The following is an 18,445-nucleotide window of genomic DNA, read 5'->3' as shown; positions in this document are numbered from 1 at the left end:
GAAAACAGTGCTAAATAATGTACTCAGGGTGATCCTCCTTCGAGTGTGCAGATTTTATCGCCAATATCATTGGAGGTTGTAGCTGAAGACAGTCATCTGGGTAAAACATCAGTGAATGATAATGATGAAGTTATACATTTCCAAATAGCGTCCCATTCAGTAGTGTCGAATACATTTCCTCCTCAGATAGATTCACTCTCAGTTGCTGTAGAAGATGCTATGGAAATCTTGTGTCATGAGATTTCAATGATGAGAAGCCCCAGGAAAATATCAAAGCGGGAAAAGCAGAACATTAGGAAGCCTCATTCACAAGGCCTCAAGCAAGTCTCACTTTTGACTTCAGATTCTGGAGACAAAGCTGCCAGGTCAAGCATACAAAAGGTCCTGGCTTGTTCAGGCCATTATGTTGTAACTAAAGCCGGAGAAAATGCAATCACCAAATAATTAGAATTGAGGGGCCCGTTGGATAAATGGCTTTGGCTTCACTTGACAGAACCTGATACAGAGCATGCAAAAGCCAAATCTTATCCAATCCAACCCTCAGTAAGGCTTCATTACGAAGGAATTGAAACCAGGCCAAGCCAACAAATGGCTCATCCAACTCTACAGCAACCACAACCCACCTTTCAAAATAAACTGGAGATTAATCCAAACTCCTGTATGTATTTTGATCCTAACTCCTTCGCAACTCTGAACAATTTGGTAAAAATAGAAAAATTATACCTGAGATATGACAGCCTGTTCCTGAATCGACCTCATTTACTGGACATGTGGAAGCAAATCCCCTGGCTGTCCGCAATTGGCAACTCAGATTTAATTCAAGTGGAACTTTGTAAATGGCAGAGCAGTACACATTGGGCGGATGCATTGTTTGACCTAATGATTCAAATTAACTGCATGTGTTGGTAATCTACCCACTGTTTGCATTAGCAAGATGCAAAGAAGTATGGAGCATCTCTCATGCCTCCTACCAGAAAGAAAGGGCATGCTCGCAAATGGAGCTGCACCCTATCTCTAACATCAACAACCCACAAGCATAAGTTACGGGTCATGAGCTGGAACACTTGTGGTTTTAATAGTTTTCTGGCCTCCCAAGGTAGAAGGGCCATTTTTAAACATCATAATATTTTATTTTTACAGGAGACTTGGTTATGTGTGCCGATTATAGTAGATGGTTATAGAGTGTTTCAGCAAATGGCTACAAAAGGCCTCAAGGGTAGACCGACAGGTGGCCTAGTAATTCTGGTCAACAACTCTGAATTGCTAACCTTTGAGGTCATTAGTAACCAATGTTATGGGGTCCTAGCAATAAAGGTTAGAATTAACAATCTTTGTCAACAACAACCAATTCTACTTGTAAATGTATATTGTAACCCGCTTCAAGTGGATTGCACCTCTTTTCGGGACAACTGTGGGGTAGCATGTGAAACTTTTCTTTGTGTGCATGAGGGATGTAATATAATGGCTGGTGATTTTAATGCGCATTTCAGGTTACAGCCAGTCAATGAGAATCAATTGGCCAGTGGGATGCTGAAAGTAGTCTCATCAGGTAGCACATGGAGAGAATGGTCTGCTTCCTAGAATCTCAGACAACTTAACGGAGGGATCAAAGTTGACATTCCAGCAAGAGCAACATGGCTTGCTGGACGGTCCACTGCACATTTGGACTATATTGCAATGTCACCAAAGTTATTTAATCTCTGTGATGAGTTCAATGTGTTGGATAGTGAAGAGGGTGACCACAGGAAATTGGTGGCCACACTGGGGTTTATTCCCAGTTAGCTGTTGATGGCGGTTTAATTGGGCTAAAGCCGAATCCTGGGGGTAATGACGGTCGAAGCATGTAGGTAACCTGAGTACATTTAACAAGCGAGCTTACCAGCTGCTCGAAGCTCTTCCTGAGAGAGATAGAGATACCTATCTGACCTTATATAATTTTGATACTTTTGTAGACAGATGTAAACGAGCAACAAACAGTAGTACCCCGTGTATCTCGAATACACCACATCCCTTTGATGTGGTGATACAAGAGAAAAAGAAACAGTTGAAAAAAGAAATCAGGCATCTAAAAAGGAAAGCAACAGTAGATCCCTTACTTCTGACCAGTATTAAATTTCATTAGCAATAGTTTAAAAACTGGTTAAGATGCTATAAAGCATTCAAATTTCAGAAGGAAGGTTGGAATATGCTGGAACTAATTACTAAGAAAGATACTAGGAACGTTTGGGACTTAATAAAGTCAATAGGGAAAACAAAGAGTTCCCTGCAGTCCAACCCCATTACAGAGAATGGGTGGATTAGACACTTCGAGAAAGTATATAGAGCCCCAGAGATCAATATAAGCAGTACTAAGTGTATGGCAGTTGGAACCTAGTGCTGTCAGTAGAAGATATAGAGGGATTGATAAAAAAGGGCATCTAAATTCAGAGCTGCAGGACCAAATGGATTATTAAATGCTCTTTTTAAATTGGCCCCAGAGATGTGAGCAAATGTTTTGTTAAAATGATTTAAGTTGGTGCTATTAACCAAGACGATACCATTCTCTTGGATGCCCACAATTATCATTTCAATCTATAAGAGGGGCGACAGACTAAGTACCGCAAACTATCGTCCAATATCTCTGATTGATTGCGATTGTAAAATATTCGCAGGATTAGTTTTGAAAGAGATGAAGCAACGGGTGTCCGAGACAGGACGCCTACAGAAATTTCAAACAAGCTTCCGCAGTGCGATGGGCACTGACGTAAATGGTGTAGTAGTGAGCTGGCTGAAATATGAAGCCCTTACTCCATGTAGTCTCCCCCTTTACTTCGCCGCAGTCGACTTTACACAAGCATTTGATTGTCTTAATCGTGATCTATTGTGGCGAAAATTAACGGAATGGGTGAATACCGAACCAGCTACTCATGATATTGATTAACCTACATGATCAGCTCACCCTATGAGTCTGACTTAATTGATCAGGCAATACTACATAGGGGTCTTCGACAAGGCTGCGTATTAGCAGCTAGTTTGTTTAATCTATATTTGTCTGATTTCGGTTTATTCCTGACACATTTTCTATTTGCTATACCAAGAATCCTAAATTTTACAATACCATACTTAGTTTATGCTGATGATGTTGTGTGGAAGGATCATACCCAAATTGGCTTACAGAAACAGCTAGATTCCATTGTAGAATATGCATGGGTGAATGATCTATGTATTAACAAACGGAAAACTATGATTATCAGATTCACTCATAACAGTAAAAAGAAAATTGATTCACATGGTATATGGGGGAGCAAGAGATAATGCCCTCTACATCTCCTACCTACCTGGGCTTTACCATGACCTCACCTGATAACTCTCAGGAACGGCTGAATAATATATTGATGAAGGCTACGCAAGCTAGTGCACAGATGAGAAAAAACTAATCGAAATATTGCAAATTCTCTTTACTTCCCCCTCCATATTATTATAAAATGAAGGCGATCCCTAGGCTCCTGTATCGCACTGAGATCAATGATAAATTATGTTCTCTTCCTTTCATCAAAATTGAATCCAGGTTATGGAAACGTGCTCTAGGATTACCAGTGTGTGTCCTAATGGCTGCCCTGCGATGTGAGCTAGGGTTGACTTCATTGAGCTGTATGGTAGACTTAAGAACTGTAGCGCTGCACAGGAAATGTATAGTACCTGCACAGGATTCTTTGTACGCTGACTTGGCAGTTATCTTAGACTTGGGAGGATATAAGGCGGCAAATAAATTGAAGAAAAGAGTTGAAAAGATTCTCTCTACCTTGGAGTTATCAACAGATGAATCATAAGTTACCCTTGCAATGTAAAAAAGGCCATGCTAAGGGCAGCTTGGATAACCACAATGTCAACTATGCGGCAAATTACATTATAATATAGTCTGTCACCATTAGATAAGGCATTGGGGAGACTCCCGAAGTATCTAAAGAAATTTCCAAACTCATACTGGGCAGATCAGTTTTTGCGCTAACGCCTTAATCTTCTCCCGGCCGGAGAGAAGATTAAGGTGGTATGTAATTTATGTCAAGACGCATTGGCAGTCGAAACTAGAAAACACATCATATTATTCTGTACGGCACAGACTCATATTAGGTCTCTCTACTTGACTTGGTTTATACATAATCCAGCAACTCTGGATGTTGATCACTTTTTTGCCGGAATCTCTAGTGGTGAAGGCAGTTTATGTATGATTGCTGTTTTAAACATTTTACAATAGGTAAGAGTCTTACATTTAAGATAATGAAAGCCTAAACATGAATTTGGTTTATGTGGTTGGAGAAATGTATTATATATGTGGTGTAATGTTTTTTCCTTTTGTACTTTGATGAATTGGGTCATTTTGATCGTTTTTATTGTACTGATGCATTGATACATTGATCGTTTTAAAATTGTGTAAGGTTGTCTAGGTGCAACCAGGAACACAAATAAATAGATTAACATACAGAGGGTCTGTGGGTGCTGGCCTGAATAATTTCTTGATTCTGAGATTAACCGCCCTTGTGAGGTTAGACGCAAGTAGGGAGGGCTCTATGCCTATTTATGCAGACTAACAGTGGGATAAACTGAGTGGCAGACTTCCTGTCTCCCAGAATATCCTCCACAAAGTCCTTGTTTACTTGTGCCTCTTGGGTGTCAATACTAAAGGAGTTGGGCAGCATTCAGAAGCAGTTCATTGTATTGTAGTTGGTTGTCTATGGGAGAATCTGCTACAGGCTGGTCCTGGGGGTCAGGCAACTGGATGATGTAGGTCCAGACTGTATAGATCCCCTTGAGCCGGAGTCTTGTGACCCTGAGAGATCCACATCATACATGTCCTGAGAGGAGTCTTGGTAGGTGGAGGCCAGGGGACGTAGGGCAGATGTTCTAGGCTGTGGCTCAAGATGAGGTGTTTTGGCAGGGGGTTGATGTTTTGAATCCCCTGTCTGTGAGGCATCTCTAAGAAACGTTGGTTCTTCTGGATGCTTGTCTATGGTGTCAGCAAAGCATGACATCCTCTTTATAAGTCTGTTAAACTATTCAGGAGTCTAGTCACATGAAGGTGGGAACCCTGACATGGTAGGGGTGGCTTGGGAGGGTGCCTGGTCCTTGTGATGCATAGCCCCTGAGAGTTGGTCTACAGGGAAGAAGAATCTATAACCTGAATGCTTTTGGAGGAATCAGGCATTAAGGATTTCGACTTTTTCAGTGACTTTGTTTTTAACAGGGTAGTAGGCATGTGTTTTTTTAATTAATTCTTGCATTTTCTGTGTATGTTTAGGGAACTCCAATGTGCCTCTTACCGCCGGTTTTTCGGTTCGCGAAAGGAGGGCCGTTTTGTGCGCGGTGTCCAAACCTACTTTGGGAGATGGTTTTTGTGGTCTGTCATGAGGCAAAAGCGTAAGCCCAGATGGCCCAGAGGACAGGGAGGATTTAGAGGCTTTTTCCGCAGACACTGCGTGGGCCTCGATGGTCAACAATTTCATCGAATATTGGTCGTGGGCTATGTTCTTAATGTTCTTGGATGTGTGTGTGCTATGGCTGCCAGGTGTTGTCTCCTTCAAAGAGCAGCCAGGGGCCCGCACATGGGATTCCGACAAGCCCCGGTCACCTTTGCCATCACTTAGGACACTGATACTGCCCTCGCTGGAGTCCTCCATCACGTGGATGGAGGCTTCAACCTGCATTGCGTGGACGGCCCAGCACTTGGTGCAACGATCTTTGAGTGTTTTGGGGCAAAAAGGTTTGCAGGACCTGCAAAGCTTTTCGGGGTGATCCTTAGCGAGACAGTAATTGCACACTCAGTGTGTGTCGTTGCACAGGAATTTTCTAATGCAGTTCGGGCAACATTTAAAAGGTGTTTTGTCCATTATAAATGGAATGGGCAGTTATTGGAGGAAAAGGGAAAAGGGGTGACAGAATATGCATTCTCTAAAGAAGTCAGTATGAAAGACCCCCCCTCTCTCACTACTGTAAGGATCGCAGCCCGAAGAGGCCCATGAAGGCTGCGTCTGGTCGTCGATTCAGTCAAGTCATCGGCGAAGGAGTTGTCCATCGGAGGACGTCGAGCAGTTGGCTGAAGCTGCAGCAAAGCGAATAGTAAAGAAAGAAAGAGAAGTCTACGAATAAACTTTTAACTACCCAAAGGCATCAGCCTGGAAGGAACTCTACAACTTGCGAATGACCACGATGGCAGAAAGAAACAATCTGAGGCACCTCGACGTGTGAAGGACCATGGGTACAGTACACTTCACACTAGGGATAGTATTACTAACACGCCCTGTCGGAGTCCATTTTCAACTTTCGAAAACAAATCTTGTAATAATCTGAGACTACCACTAGATGTCAGACTATGCAGAGCATGTGATATAAGCATATCCACAGGGCTTAGAAATATATATATGTTTAGAACAATAGGGCCAGATTCACTAAGATGTGCACCAAAGCAAATCAGACAAGCTAGTGAGCATCTCTGATTTGCTCCTGCTACCTTTTACCTGGTTCATAAAGCCTTAAACTGGTGCAGATACCTGGAACATTTCTAAGATGCTGTGGATCAGATGTGATTCACAAAGATTTGCTTCAATGCATATCAGAGAAGGACCAGTCATCTCTAGACTTTCTTCAGTTGTAAAGTAGTTGTTGTAAATCAGAGGTGGTCACAGGTATTAGCTCCAGTGCAAATATTTGTGATTCTGGCCTAAAGTGTGTATTACTCAGCAGTCCATCTTTGTTGTGCTGCAAGGCATATACTGCACTAATCCGTACTTAAATTGTGATACACTGGACACACTAGCTACTACACAAGTGTTTGTTTCACAATATTAACAAATGGCACACACCTCTACCAGAGAAGAATACAATATTGGATGATGTTGTACGTGAGTGGAGTGGTTAGTAGAGCTGGAGATGCAGAGAGGAGATTTGAGGCAGGAGGCGGAGAGGGGACATTTAAAGCAGGAGATGGAGACGAGATTAAAGAAGATATGATGTGGAGAGACAAGATCAGAGGCAGGCGTAAGAGAGAGAAGATTGGATTTGGGGAGGAGAAGAGTCATCAGGAGAGAGGGGATTGATGGTAGGAGCGGGAGAAGTACCATCAGGAGAAGGAGGAGAGATATCATGAGAGGTGGTCATCAGGAAAAGGAAAATGGATAAATTAAGGAGCAGAGAGGTGCCGTTATTCAGAGAATAGAGTATGAGGAGAGGGCTCATCCCACCCAAGGCATGGGTTAGGCTTGAGGCCCAATCTGAAGGAGACATACCTATGGAAGAAGGAAGAGTGAGCATGTGACTTGGCTTTGACGAGGAGCAGGAAAAACACAGGTATAGTAAGGCTGTGGAGAGAAGTGTAGTCAGGACCTAAGGACAGAGTTGGGGACATGCCTGAGAGCATACTTGTTGATACTGAGGAAGAGCCTTCTAGTTGGCTTCAGTAGATAGAATCATCGAATATTCAGTTGTACCTGAGCCTGTAGGAGGCATAGGATTAAATACAAGGTCTTCTGGACTTCAGGACGGTTATTGTATACCAATAGCAGCACAGGTACAACAGAGGAGAGCTTAAAGAGACTTTTACCAGAGACTGTGAGTGATGGAGGGTGAGATCCTTCTAATCTTTTCTACCTGTTGACCCAATTATTAAACTTTGATGCTGAGAATAACAAACTTGACTCTTTTCCATTGAATGTTACTGCCTACATTGGGTCAGGAGGATAGCTCAAGGGCAACGCATTTGTCTTGGAAGCAAGACACTGCAGAGCAACATGTGCAAATCGCGTTCCCACGCTTAGGGACTAGACTCCGGTAATAAGCATGTTATAAAAGATTAATTAATTACACTTCCTTGTTTGAGAAATTCTACCAAACCAAATTGTTCCATCTCATTGTCTTTGTGAATTCCACTGTTGTTCTTCTCAGTATCTAGAAGAAGTATGTTCTTGAAGATCTCAGGCTTTCAGTTGAAACATATGGGTTCAGTTCTTTCCTCTGGTACCTGTACTATTTTCTCCCAGTGTTTTGGTGAACTGTGCTAAGAAGCTTAAAGTAGATGCTCTATAGCCCTGTGGCAATGATGTACCCCCTTTTTAGGCACAGGATCATTGTTGGATGTTCTGGATTTAAGCATACATACAGGTCATTGTAGTAGCCAATTCCTAAATGGACTATTGCCTATGTGGTATCTTCTTTGTGGCAGAAATCTCAGAATGGGAGCATCTTCTATGTAGACTGTGGAGTTGGTTGTGTGCATTCTTCATTGTGGCATTTCTTTCTGCACCAACATGAGTTCTGCATTGGAGATCATTCCTAGGTCCTTTCCCATGACTGCCAGAATCAGGGCAGTGCCCTAGTGGGAGACCAGTAAAAATAAAACATGTTTTATTTTGGCTGTTCTCCTAAGTAGAATATCAATTTTTCTCCTTTTGAGGCACAAGCATATGAAATATTTAATTAAATATTTAATTTCTTGGAATTATGAAGAGTATCCTGTTTCAACATGGCTGTTGAAGCTCTCAATCTGCAGGTGGGCAAACAACTGAGAGCCATCGGCTCTCAGCACAAAAGGGATTCTGGAAGGTCCAGGGAGGTATGCAAACAGGTTCATGTAGGTGTTAAAAAGCCACAGGGAGAAGGCTGAGCCCTGAGAGACACTGTAGGGTTTGTGGTGGAGTCTTGAGATCTGGTGGTACAAGGGCATATTGCCTTACCTGTCCTTAATATAAAAGGGAAGCCAATCGAAGGCTGAACCTGAGCTACACATGCCTTGTTCCAAGCACTGAATGAGCAGATTTTGGTCGATGGTATCTTAGGCTGCTGGGAATAAGGGTGCTAAGGAAATTCTGTGCATATTGATTGTCTGAAACCTGATATATGGTCTTACAGCGACTAATGTGTCACACCACTGTCTTGGTGACCATGTTCCCCAGAACATTAGTTTCAAACAGTAGATTGGAGAGTCGGCAGTAGATTGTCAGAATCTTTACGTCTACTTTGCCTTCTTGAGGAAGAGGATGAGAAAAGCATTCCTGAGGTCAGCAGGTGGATGAAACCATTTGTGACTATCATTTTCTCAGATGATAGGATGATGTGTTCCAGAAATTCCAGCCATTCCTCCAGGAAGAGTGGGTTATATCCCTGGGGTCAGTTGGAGATAACTTAAGTGATAGTATTGTTTGGGTTGATGGAGCACTTCAAGGCTAGGTATTCAAAGGATGTGTACCAGTGTGAAGGGGTGCTGTGCATTTTCATTTACATTTCCCATTTTGTAGGTTCTGTTATGCAGGATCTTGTCTCCCAATGGGAGGAGGAAGTCAAACAGGGTGCGTAAGCTGTCATCAAACTATGCCTTGCCGATTCCTAGGATTGTAGAATGATTTTCTTCGATGCTGCTAATTACTATTATTTATAAGGTATTTATTGAGCGTGAATGTAGCTTTGGGAAGCAACAGAGTGCTTTACAATCATAAAGGAAAGAACATGGTGAAGAAAGCAGAAAACCAGGAAGCAGGGACCTACCAACAGGGGGGGCCGGGCAATTTGGCATCAAGGGATCTACAAGCAACTAGGGGAGGAAACTGTGGGAAGCAGATCACCCAGTCTTGGGCAGAGTGGGGAGTTGAAGGTATGCCATTCCTTAAAGGGGAGGGTCTTGAGTGCTTTCCTTAACTGTAAATTCGAGGGGGCGAGTCGGATGTTGATGGGGAGGAGGTTCCTAACTTGTATATACTTAAAATAGCAGTGGATTGATACAGAATATTACTCTTGGAGATTTGGGAACTTTTTCATCTGAAAAATTGAGACCGGCTCGAAGCACAACATGTAGTCTAGTTGTTTTTTTCCGAATCACCTGTGCACAGGACATTTAAAGTTGCCATTCGCACTACTGAGGGTGGCAGTGCAGGAGAAAACGTTGGTTCCTATGTAGAGGTTCAAAAACACGTTAAACACTTACCAGTGTGGCAGAGCAGAAAAGGCCGCCGAGACAGACAGAGAAACGCTCTGCGAGAGATGGAAGTGCCATGGAGACACTTGGTGCTGCCACAGCGGTCCTGTGCACTCGGCAGCTCAAAGAGGCAGCACCCCTCATCCCGGGACCTAAAGGGAAGCAGATGTGCGGCTGCAGAGCGGCAAAGGAACCCGGAAGAATCTCTGCACACTCCAGTGTGGAAAGCGGGTGAGAGAGTTATGCCGCAGAAGCGCGAACCGGACCAGAGACGCTGGAGAGAACCAGTGAATCTACCCAAAGCCAGCGGGGACCCCATGCGTTTCGGCGATCGCACCAATGAAAATTTGAATGTGACACCATTGTTAAAACGACAACAAGATTGTTTGAATGCAGAAAAGGCAAAGTATAATCCCGAATGAGCTACAGATGCGTGAGATGCAAGTGTGGGGCAAAGCTTAAACAACCCTTACCGCAGACACATATACCAAGCCAAGAGCAATATATGCAGTGTTGGTGATGCAGAGGAACTGTTAAACACATAAGAAGTCCTGGCAAGGGAAAGACAGCAGGCAACTGAAACACATAAGAAGTCCTGGCAGGAGAGTACACCAGGCAGTTGGCATTTCATAAAGAATCCTGGCAGAGTACAGCAGGGAGTTGGAATTGCATAAAGTGTCCTGGCAGGGGAGTATACTAGGCAATTTGCAAAGCTTCCAGAAATACCAAAGAAAGACAGTGTTTTCTAAACAAAGGAGCAATGTGTGTTAAAGAAAGTGACCTCGAGGCTCCAAAAAAGGCATGCGCCAAGTGGTTAAATTGCACAATACTATTTATTGCATAGTATAGTGCTGATTCATTCTTATTGTGGTGCCCTCTAGATGATGACACATGTTTCAGCCAATTGGCCTTTCTCAGATCAGGGCATAATTATTTTTTCATATCCTTAAGACATTGTCAAAAATGCATATACAGATTGTTTTGAAAAATTACATCATTAACTAAAACATGTTGCACATGCAGATATATACATTGTGAATTGCATTAGCGTATGAAATGTCATGCCAAAAAGCTTGGTTTCAATCAATTTGATAGAAAAAAGGTGATGTAGGTGTGGGTACATGGAAGACAAGGGGGTCCATAAGTCAAAAGATTAAAGTCGCAAGACAAATAATGTTACATGATAAGAATGGTAGATATAATAATCGAAAAGTAAACAAATAAAATATTACAGAAACATTATAAAACATCAGCGACACAGACAAACAGAAGAGAAATAATATAAAAACATCATTAGTTAACGCTCTGAGGTGTCCAAAAAACACACACAAACCTTGAAATCATATTTATGTTCAGTTCAAAGTTATAGTTGTTTGCGTATATTATGTGCCAGATTCATGATCTGGTTTTATGTTCAAACCTTATATGTGGATACCCTATTATAAGATGTTTTTAGGACTGCCTACTTAATCTGTACAATTTATCCAATAAAAACAGATTTATATCTATTTTTGTTTGTTGTCTATATTGTCACAGTTTTTTAGTCTTGTAATATTAGTGGGTTGAACAGATGCTTACCCTTCAATCCTTGGTATTCGATTCGGTCCGAAATATTAAGGGTTCACATCCCTGCAAACAGATATTATTTTAATTTGATTCTTGTCCTGCCACAGCTGAGTATATTTTGTTCCATTGAATAAGTATTTACATAAATCAGGATTACTGTCCATTCAGGCTGCATGCCATGTTCTAAACATAATGTTTGTATTTGGTAAACAGTTGGCTGCCTTTGCTATTCCCATCTCATACGGTTGTTTTGTGAACCTCATTGGATATGCCATTAGTTGGTTTAGTGAGGAACTTCTACATGAGTCATAAAGGGTTTAGGAAGCATTAGGTTGCTGGAACGCAGTCTTGTTGCTCGAGCGTGTTGTGAGAGTATGCTAAAATTAAATACTCTCCTCGCGATTATGAAACCCTTACGTATTACGATCTGGGTGATTATAGACAGTTTCAGCAGGAGAATTCTAGATTGTAGTATCACGTTCACACTTACCAGTTGCGCGAAGCTCTGTCAGTCATACGCGTCGGCTCTCTGCATGTTGCTCGAGACACTGGCACCATTGGTATAGTAGTTGCAATGTGTCACTATGGCAACCGCTGAGACGTTGTCTGTCCTCTGTTGCCACTGCTCCATATGGGAGCCATGTTTTGGGAAACATTTACCGTATTAATATTGCGGACATGATAGATATGCCCAGATTATCACTTTATTTGGGGTAATATGCCATAAACGCACTGCAGTTTTAGGCATGTATACCATTTACTATAATCTTTCTTTTATTCTCTGTCCCATGTGATATCTGGCAAAAATGTAAAATCTTATTTTGTGCGAATTGAGATATGGTATTCAACATAAGCTGTACATATAACAAAATGTTTACTAAGGTCTATGTAAGCCTTATTTATTTGCCTCTTGTAATTACTTACTATTCAATTCATTTGTTCCCTGTATTTTGCATATTGCTAGACACAAACTATATCTTAGGTGAGTGTCCTTATCTCTGGCAAATGTTTAGTATCTCTATTTGCATATTATATCTTAACACATATCAACCCTTGGTTATACTGCACAGGGTAGTTTGTGGACTATGTAGTGTGTCCAATGGTGCATAGAGAATGATCATGTATGCCTTATACTCATTCACAGTTGTTAATAAAGGCTTTTGTTGGCAGTTTTTACAAAAAATGTACCATCTCGTTACCTGAGTTCAAACCGGTTACTGAAGTATTAAATGTACATATCAATCTCGCTTCAGCCTGTCTTAGGTTATTTTCTTTATCACCACCCCTCCTGCCAAGTGTGATGTTCTGTAGTCCTATGAACCTGATGTCTGATTTTTTTGTCCATTTGGTGTTCCTTTTGCCAGTGTTGAGCTAATGGGAAATGCAGGTCCTGACTACCAATTTTAGAAAGATGTTCTCTGATTCTGATTCTTTTTTCTCTGTTGGTGCTTCCAATGTATAGTTTGTTGCATTTGCATTTTATACCATAAACTACATTCTTTGTCCGACAGTTAATTACCTCCTTTATTTTGTGTTCTTTACCATGCATGTCCCAAAAAACTATTTGTTTTCTCAAAAGCATATTTGCACATAGTGCAGGTTCAACATTTTCTGAAACCCTTGTTGTCTGCCTGAAGCCAAGTTTTGGCTGTCATGGATGGTTCCCTGGGTAAAAGCGATGGACTCACTTGGTTTTTGATTGTATTACCTCGTCTATAAATCATCCGTGGTTTCTCTTCAACATATTTATGTATGTGTTCATCCAAGGTTAGTGTCACGAAAAAGGGCTGGGGCAAGAAAGGAGTGTGCAAAAGACGGTAAAAAGGTAATGTGGATATTCAACTACATTTCCCACCATTCTTTGGGGGAAGTTGTAGTTGCATGCCGTGCGGCCATTTGCACAGCTGATAAGGATTAACAACAGCTTATAATGAGTAACGGTGCCACGGCAGGTGTGGCTTATTTTGTGTATCGGGCAGGAGCAGGCGGAGAAGAACTATGGCGTATGCAGCGTTTTCTGAAGACTCTATGCGAAGATACGGACTAGCGGTGGCTGCAGGCAAAACATAGAAGCTGGAACTGCTACGTCTGGGATGGCTCGCGGGCCTCCCGACCTTGAGTTAAGTACTGGGGCAAGGAAGGTTGGAGTGGCGGCGGGCGGAATCACAACGTGACTTTAACAGGAGGCCTTTTTCTGCTGGGTCCGGGTCGGCGTGTGAGCCGCCCAGACATAAGTTAAGTGGGGAAAAACTATCCGCCCATGTTATTTTCTAAAAGCTTATTACTTACCCTGCTGTTTTGGGATTCAGATGCCAGATATTGTTCACGCACAGGTTCATTCCTCTGTGCGAGAGGACCAATTTATCCATTCATGACAGCAATAGCGTTGTGAAAACCATGCACTAAACAACGGGGCATATGTTGGGTGTTATTCATGGTTTTGCAAAACATCTGACGTTTCATGTTATGTTTCATACTCATTGTTTCTGTATGCCCCACGGGCCATGTGTTTGTTGATCATTGTGGGATTTCCTCCCAAGTATGTGGGTACGTACTGCGTGCCATCTATGTTTTGTGTTCTTGAATTCATAAGTGCATGTTGTCTTATGGTATAAGTATATGGTAGATTCTGTGTTCTCAGTACACGTATTAAGGTGTTTAAAAGCACAGGTCTAGCCAGGCTAGGTATGGTATGCCTGGTACAAATACAGAGTGTTATAAGAGGAAAATAGGTAGGGCTTTTTCCCTGTTGCTTCCCCGTGTCCTAACCAACATAGGTTTTTCCTAACCCTTTTTCTGGTGTTCCTACTCTCCCTACCCTATCCACAACCTCTCCCTAACTCCTCTTCCCCCCATTGGCTGTCACGTGGTGTCCTGCTTTGTTCTATCAGGTGCCTGTGCCAACCACGGGTGGAGGGTCGACTTCATTCGGCTTCTGTGGTTCGGGAGAGAGTGTCGAATTCTCTCCCCTTGTATTGTGTATCATTGACATAATAATCCACCCCCAAATTGGGATACTTACAACCACCCAAGCCAAATGGAAGCGACACCTCCGCCTTTAGCAGATGTGCTAAAGGCTCTTCAGGATATTCAGGTGGAGTTGGCACATGCCCGACAAGTGTCGGATAATTTAAAGACACAAGTCCAGAGTTTGGTTGCTCAGAGAACCCCTTTGGAGAGTACCAGAGCCGAGGGAGCGTCCACAAGCCAAAACCCAACAGTCATTGTTCAACCTCCTAGCAGCGTTCCTCTAGCAACGCCAGAGCGTTTTGCGGGAGATCCTCACAAATATATGATGTTTCTCACCCAATGTAGATTACATTTTTGTGTAAACCCACAGCTTTTGAGAGTATACAGGCGAGGACAGCTTTTTTAATTTCCTATTTAACCGGGGATGCAGCGGCTTGGGCCATGCCCTTGGTACAAAAGGATGATCCGTTGTTATATAATTGGGATGGCTTTTTGGCAGAATTTGGCAGACTATTTGATAGAAGAGAGGTATCCCTAGCACAGGATAAAGAGCTGTTGGGATTGAAACAAGGAACAAGGGATTTGGTCACCTATGTAACACAGTTTAATAGGCTGGTAATTGAAACTGAGTGGCCAGTGGCCAAACAAACAGTGCTATTCTACCAGGGGTTACGCGAAGAGCTCAAGGATGCCATTGCTCAAGTGGAGCCGCAACCAAGTACTTGTACGGCAATGATTGACTTGGCATTACGATTGGATCATAGGATGAATGAGAAGAAAAGGGATAAGAAAAGACCAGAAGTAGTACCATTTGCGAGACTGGATAGAGGTAGGGGAGGAAGGCTGAGTGAAGTGGAACCTATGCAGATTGGTAGTATTAGAGGACCATTATCAGCCTTAGAAAAGGAACAACGTAAAATGAAGAAATTGTGTCTTTACTGTGAGCAGGCTGGACACTTTATACGTACCTGTTCCAACACCCCACAAAAGAAGGTGGGAGGAGAACAGAGTACTTAGGAGACTGGAAAAGAATTGGGCCGATCTTAGGGGGAACACAGGTGTCAGGCCCGAAAGAATTCAGGTTCCCCAGATGGGTGGCAAATACGGTGGGGAGTAGAAATTCTCATTTATACATTTTGGTTACATTATGTTTTGCGTGTACTAAACAAGAAGTTATGGCCATGGTAGACTCTGGGACTACAGGCAACTTTGTGGATATTTCGTTTGCTGAACAGTTGGGGTTGCCCCTGGTGGATAAACAGAAGATGGAAGGAGTGCAATCTGTGGATGGTTCACCATTAATATCAGGGCCCATCAGGAAACGGACACAAGGTCTGGAGATGATTTGTGCATCAGGTCATAAGGAGCAAATCACGTTTGACTTGATTGCAGCCCCACAGTTCGGACTGATTTTGGGTATGCCATGGTTGGTGCTACATAACCCTAGAATTGATTGGGGAAGACAAGTATTGTGGTTTGAGGAGGAACATTGTCAGGAGCATATGGTACCAGAAGTAGGACCTGTGCAATTGTTGGTAGAGAAAGGATTGGACAATCAGGTGGTGGGATCTATGGGGGGAGAGATCCCTTCACAGTATCAAGAGTTTGTCCAGGTATTTGACAAGAGGGTAGCAGAGCAATTACCGCCTCATATACCCTATGATTGCGTTATTGATCTAGAAGAAGGAGCAAAGTTGCCTTGCAGCAGGATTTAAGCTCTTACAGAAAAAGAAAATAAGTATTTACGTGACTATTTGGATGAGATGTTGGCTAAGGGATTTATACGACACTCTACGTCCCTGGTCTCCTCACCATTGTTTTTTGTTCCTAAAAAAGAAGGAACTTTACGAACTTGTATAGATTACCGTGCCTTAAATAAGGTGACAATTAAGAACAGATTCCCATTGCCTCTGATTGCAGTTTTATTAGTAAGGACAGCCAAGATTTATACTAAGTTGGACTTGAGAGGAGCATATCATCTGATACGAGTTAAAGAAGGTGATGAGTGGAAAACCGCTTTTCGGACAAAGTTTGGGTTATTTGAGTACTTGGTTATGCCTTTTGGTTTATGTAATGCCCCAGCGGCTTTTCAGTTTTTTATGCAAGAGGTATTGCATGAATTCCTTGATGTTTTTGTTATTGTGTACATAGACGACATTTTGATTTATTCAGAGTCTTCAGAGCAGCATATGCAGCATGTGAAAGCTGTGTTGCAAAGGTTGCAAGAGTACCAACTGTGTACCAACTGTGTGTTAATTTGGAGAAATATGCCTTTCATGTGACTCAGGTTGAGTTTTTGGGTTTTATCCTGACGGCAACAGGGATTGTGATGGATCCAAAAAAAGTGCAGGCTGTCAGGGATTAGCCCTCTCCACAATGCATAAAAGATATCCAGTCTTTTTTGGGTTTCGCTAATTTTTATAGGCGGTTTATTAGTAATTTCTCAAACAGTGTTACCCCTATTACACCATTACTCAAAAAAGCAGTGAGGTTTACTTGGAGTGTTGAAGCAGAGAAAGCGTTTCAAGAATTGAAAATAGCCTTTACAACTGCCCCAGTGCTAAGACATCCTAACACTCAAAGGGTTTTTCAGGTGGAGAAAGATGCCAGCAATGTGGCCGTAGGAGCTATTCTTTCTCAAAAAGATGAAAAGGGAGTTTGGCATCCGGTGGCATTTTTCTCTAGGAAATTGTCCGGGTGTGAACAAAATGAGTCCATCACTGATAAAGAACTATTGCTATCCGATCGGCATTCCTTGAGTGGAGGCATTACTTATTGGGAGCAAGGTATCAGGTGGTGGTGGTAACAGATCATAAAAATCTACAATACTTCAAGACAGCTCAATCTACAATACTTCAAGACAGCTCAAACTTTAAGTCCAAGACAATTAAGGTGGTCTCAGTATTTTAATGAATTTGATTTTGTGGTGACATTTAGGCCGGGAAGGAAAAATGGAAAGGCTGATGCTTTGTCCCGGCAACAGAACCTAGACAATGCAAAAAGTGAAGCAAAAGCAATCATTGCCCCCGATAGGATTATTGGGACTATTACCACGAAGTTGATTGAACAGGTAAAAAAAGCATTACCATCTAGACAATTGCAAAAGTGGCAGAGTAGTCAAGCGACAAGGACAGTACGGGATGGACTGCCTTATCATCAGGGTCGATTCTATTTACCAACCAAGATGTTACAAGAAAAGGCCTTGTTTTGGTGCCATAAGTCTCCCTTGGCGGTACATGCAGGTCAGAGAAAAATGAAAATTATGTTGGAAAAGTACTTTTGGTGACCCACATTGAGACAAGATATTATGACATACTTGGTACGATGTGAAAATTGTTTAAGAAATAAGGCAGATCATGTTAAGAAAAGAGGTTTGTTACAGCCATTACCGACTCCCGAGAAACCCTGGACTCACATTTTGATGGATTTCATCACAGACTTGCCCCCTGATAATCAATTTGATACAATTTTGGTAGTAGTGAATTTCTTGTCAAAACAAGCACATGTTGTCCCTTGTGTTGGTATACCGGGAGCGGGCCAATTGGCTGAGTTATTTCTACAACATATAGTGAGATTACATGGTTTACCAAAAAGCATTGTTTCAGACAGAGGTTCGCAGTTCACTTCTAGGTTTTGGCGTGCTTTTTGTCGACTACTGGGAATCAACTGTGCCCTCCCCACCAGTTACCATCCTGAAACAGATGGTCAGACAGAAAGAATGAATCAAACCCTTGAGCAATATTTGCAAGGGTATTTGGGGTATGGGAGAGGATCCTGGGTGCAAGCTCTATGATTAGCAGAATTCACATACAATAACACATTTCACAGTTCTTTGGGAATGGCTCCTAACGAGTGTCTGTATGGTCAGGAGCAGAATATGATACCTGAACATTTGCCCGAGATAGAAAGTATGCCAGCATTGCAGTAGCGGAAAGAGTTGCTTCTAGAAGTCAGACAAAAAGCACGAACGAA

Source organism: Ambystoma mexicanum, chromosome 3p (genome assembly GCF_040938575.1).
Source record: "Ambystoma mexicanum isolate Mex_15411 chromosome 3p, UKY_AmexF1_1, whole genome shotgun sequence".
Taxonomy (NCBI): domain Eukaryota; kingdom Metazoa; phylum Chordata; class Amphibia; order Caudata; family Ambystomatidae; genus Ambystoma; species Ambystoma mexicanum.
The sequence above is the reverse complement of the archived record's forward strand: the minus strand, read 5'-3'. Positions refer to the sequence as shown.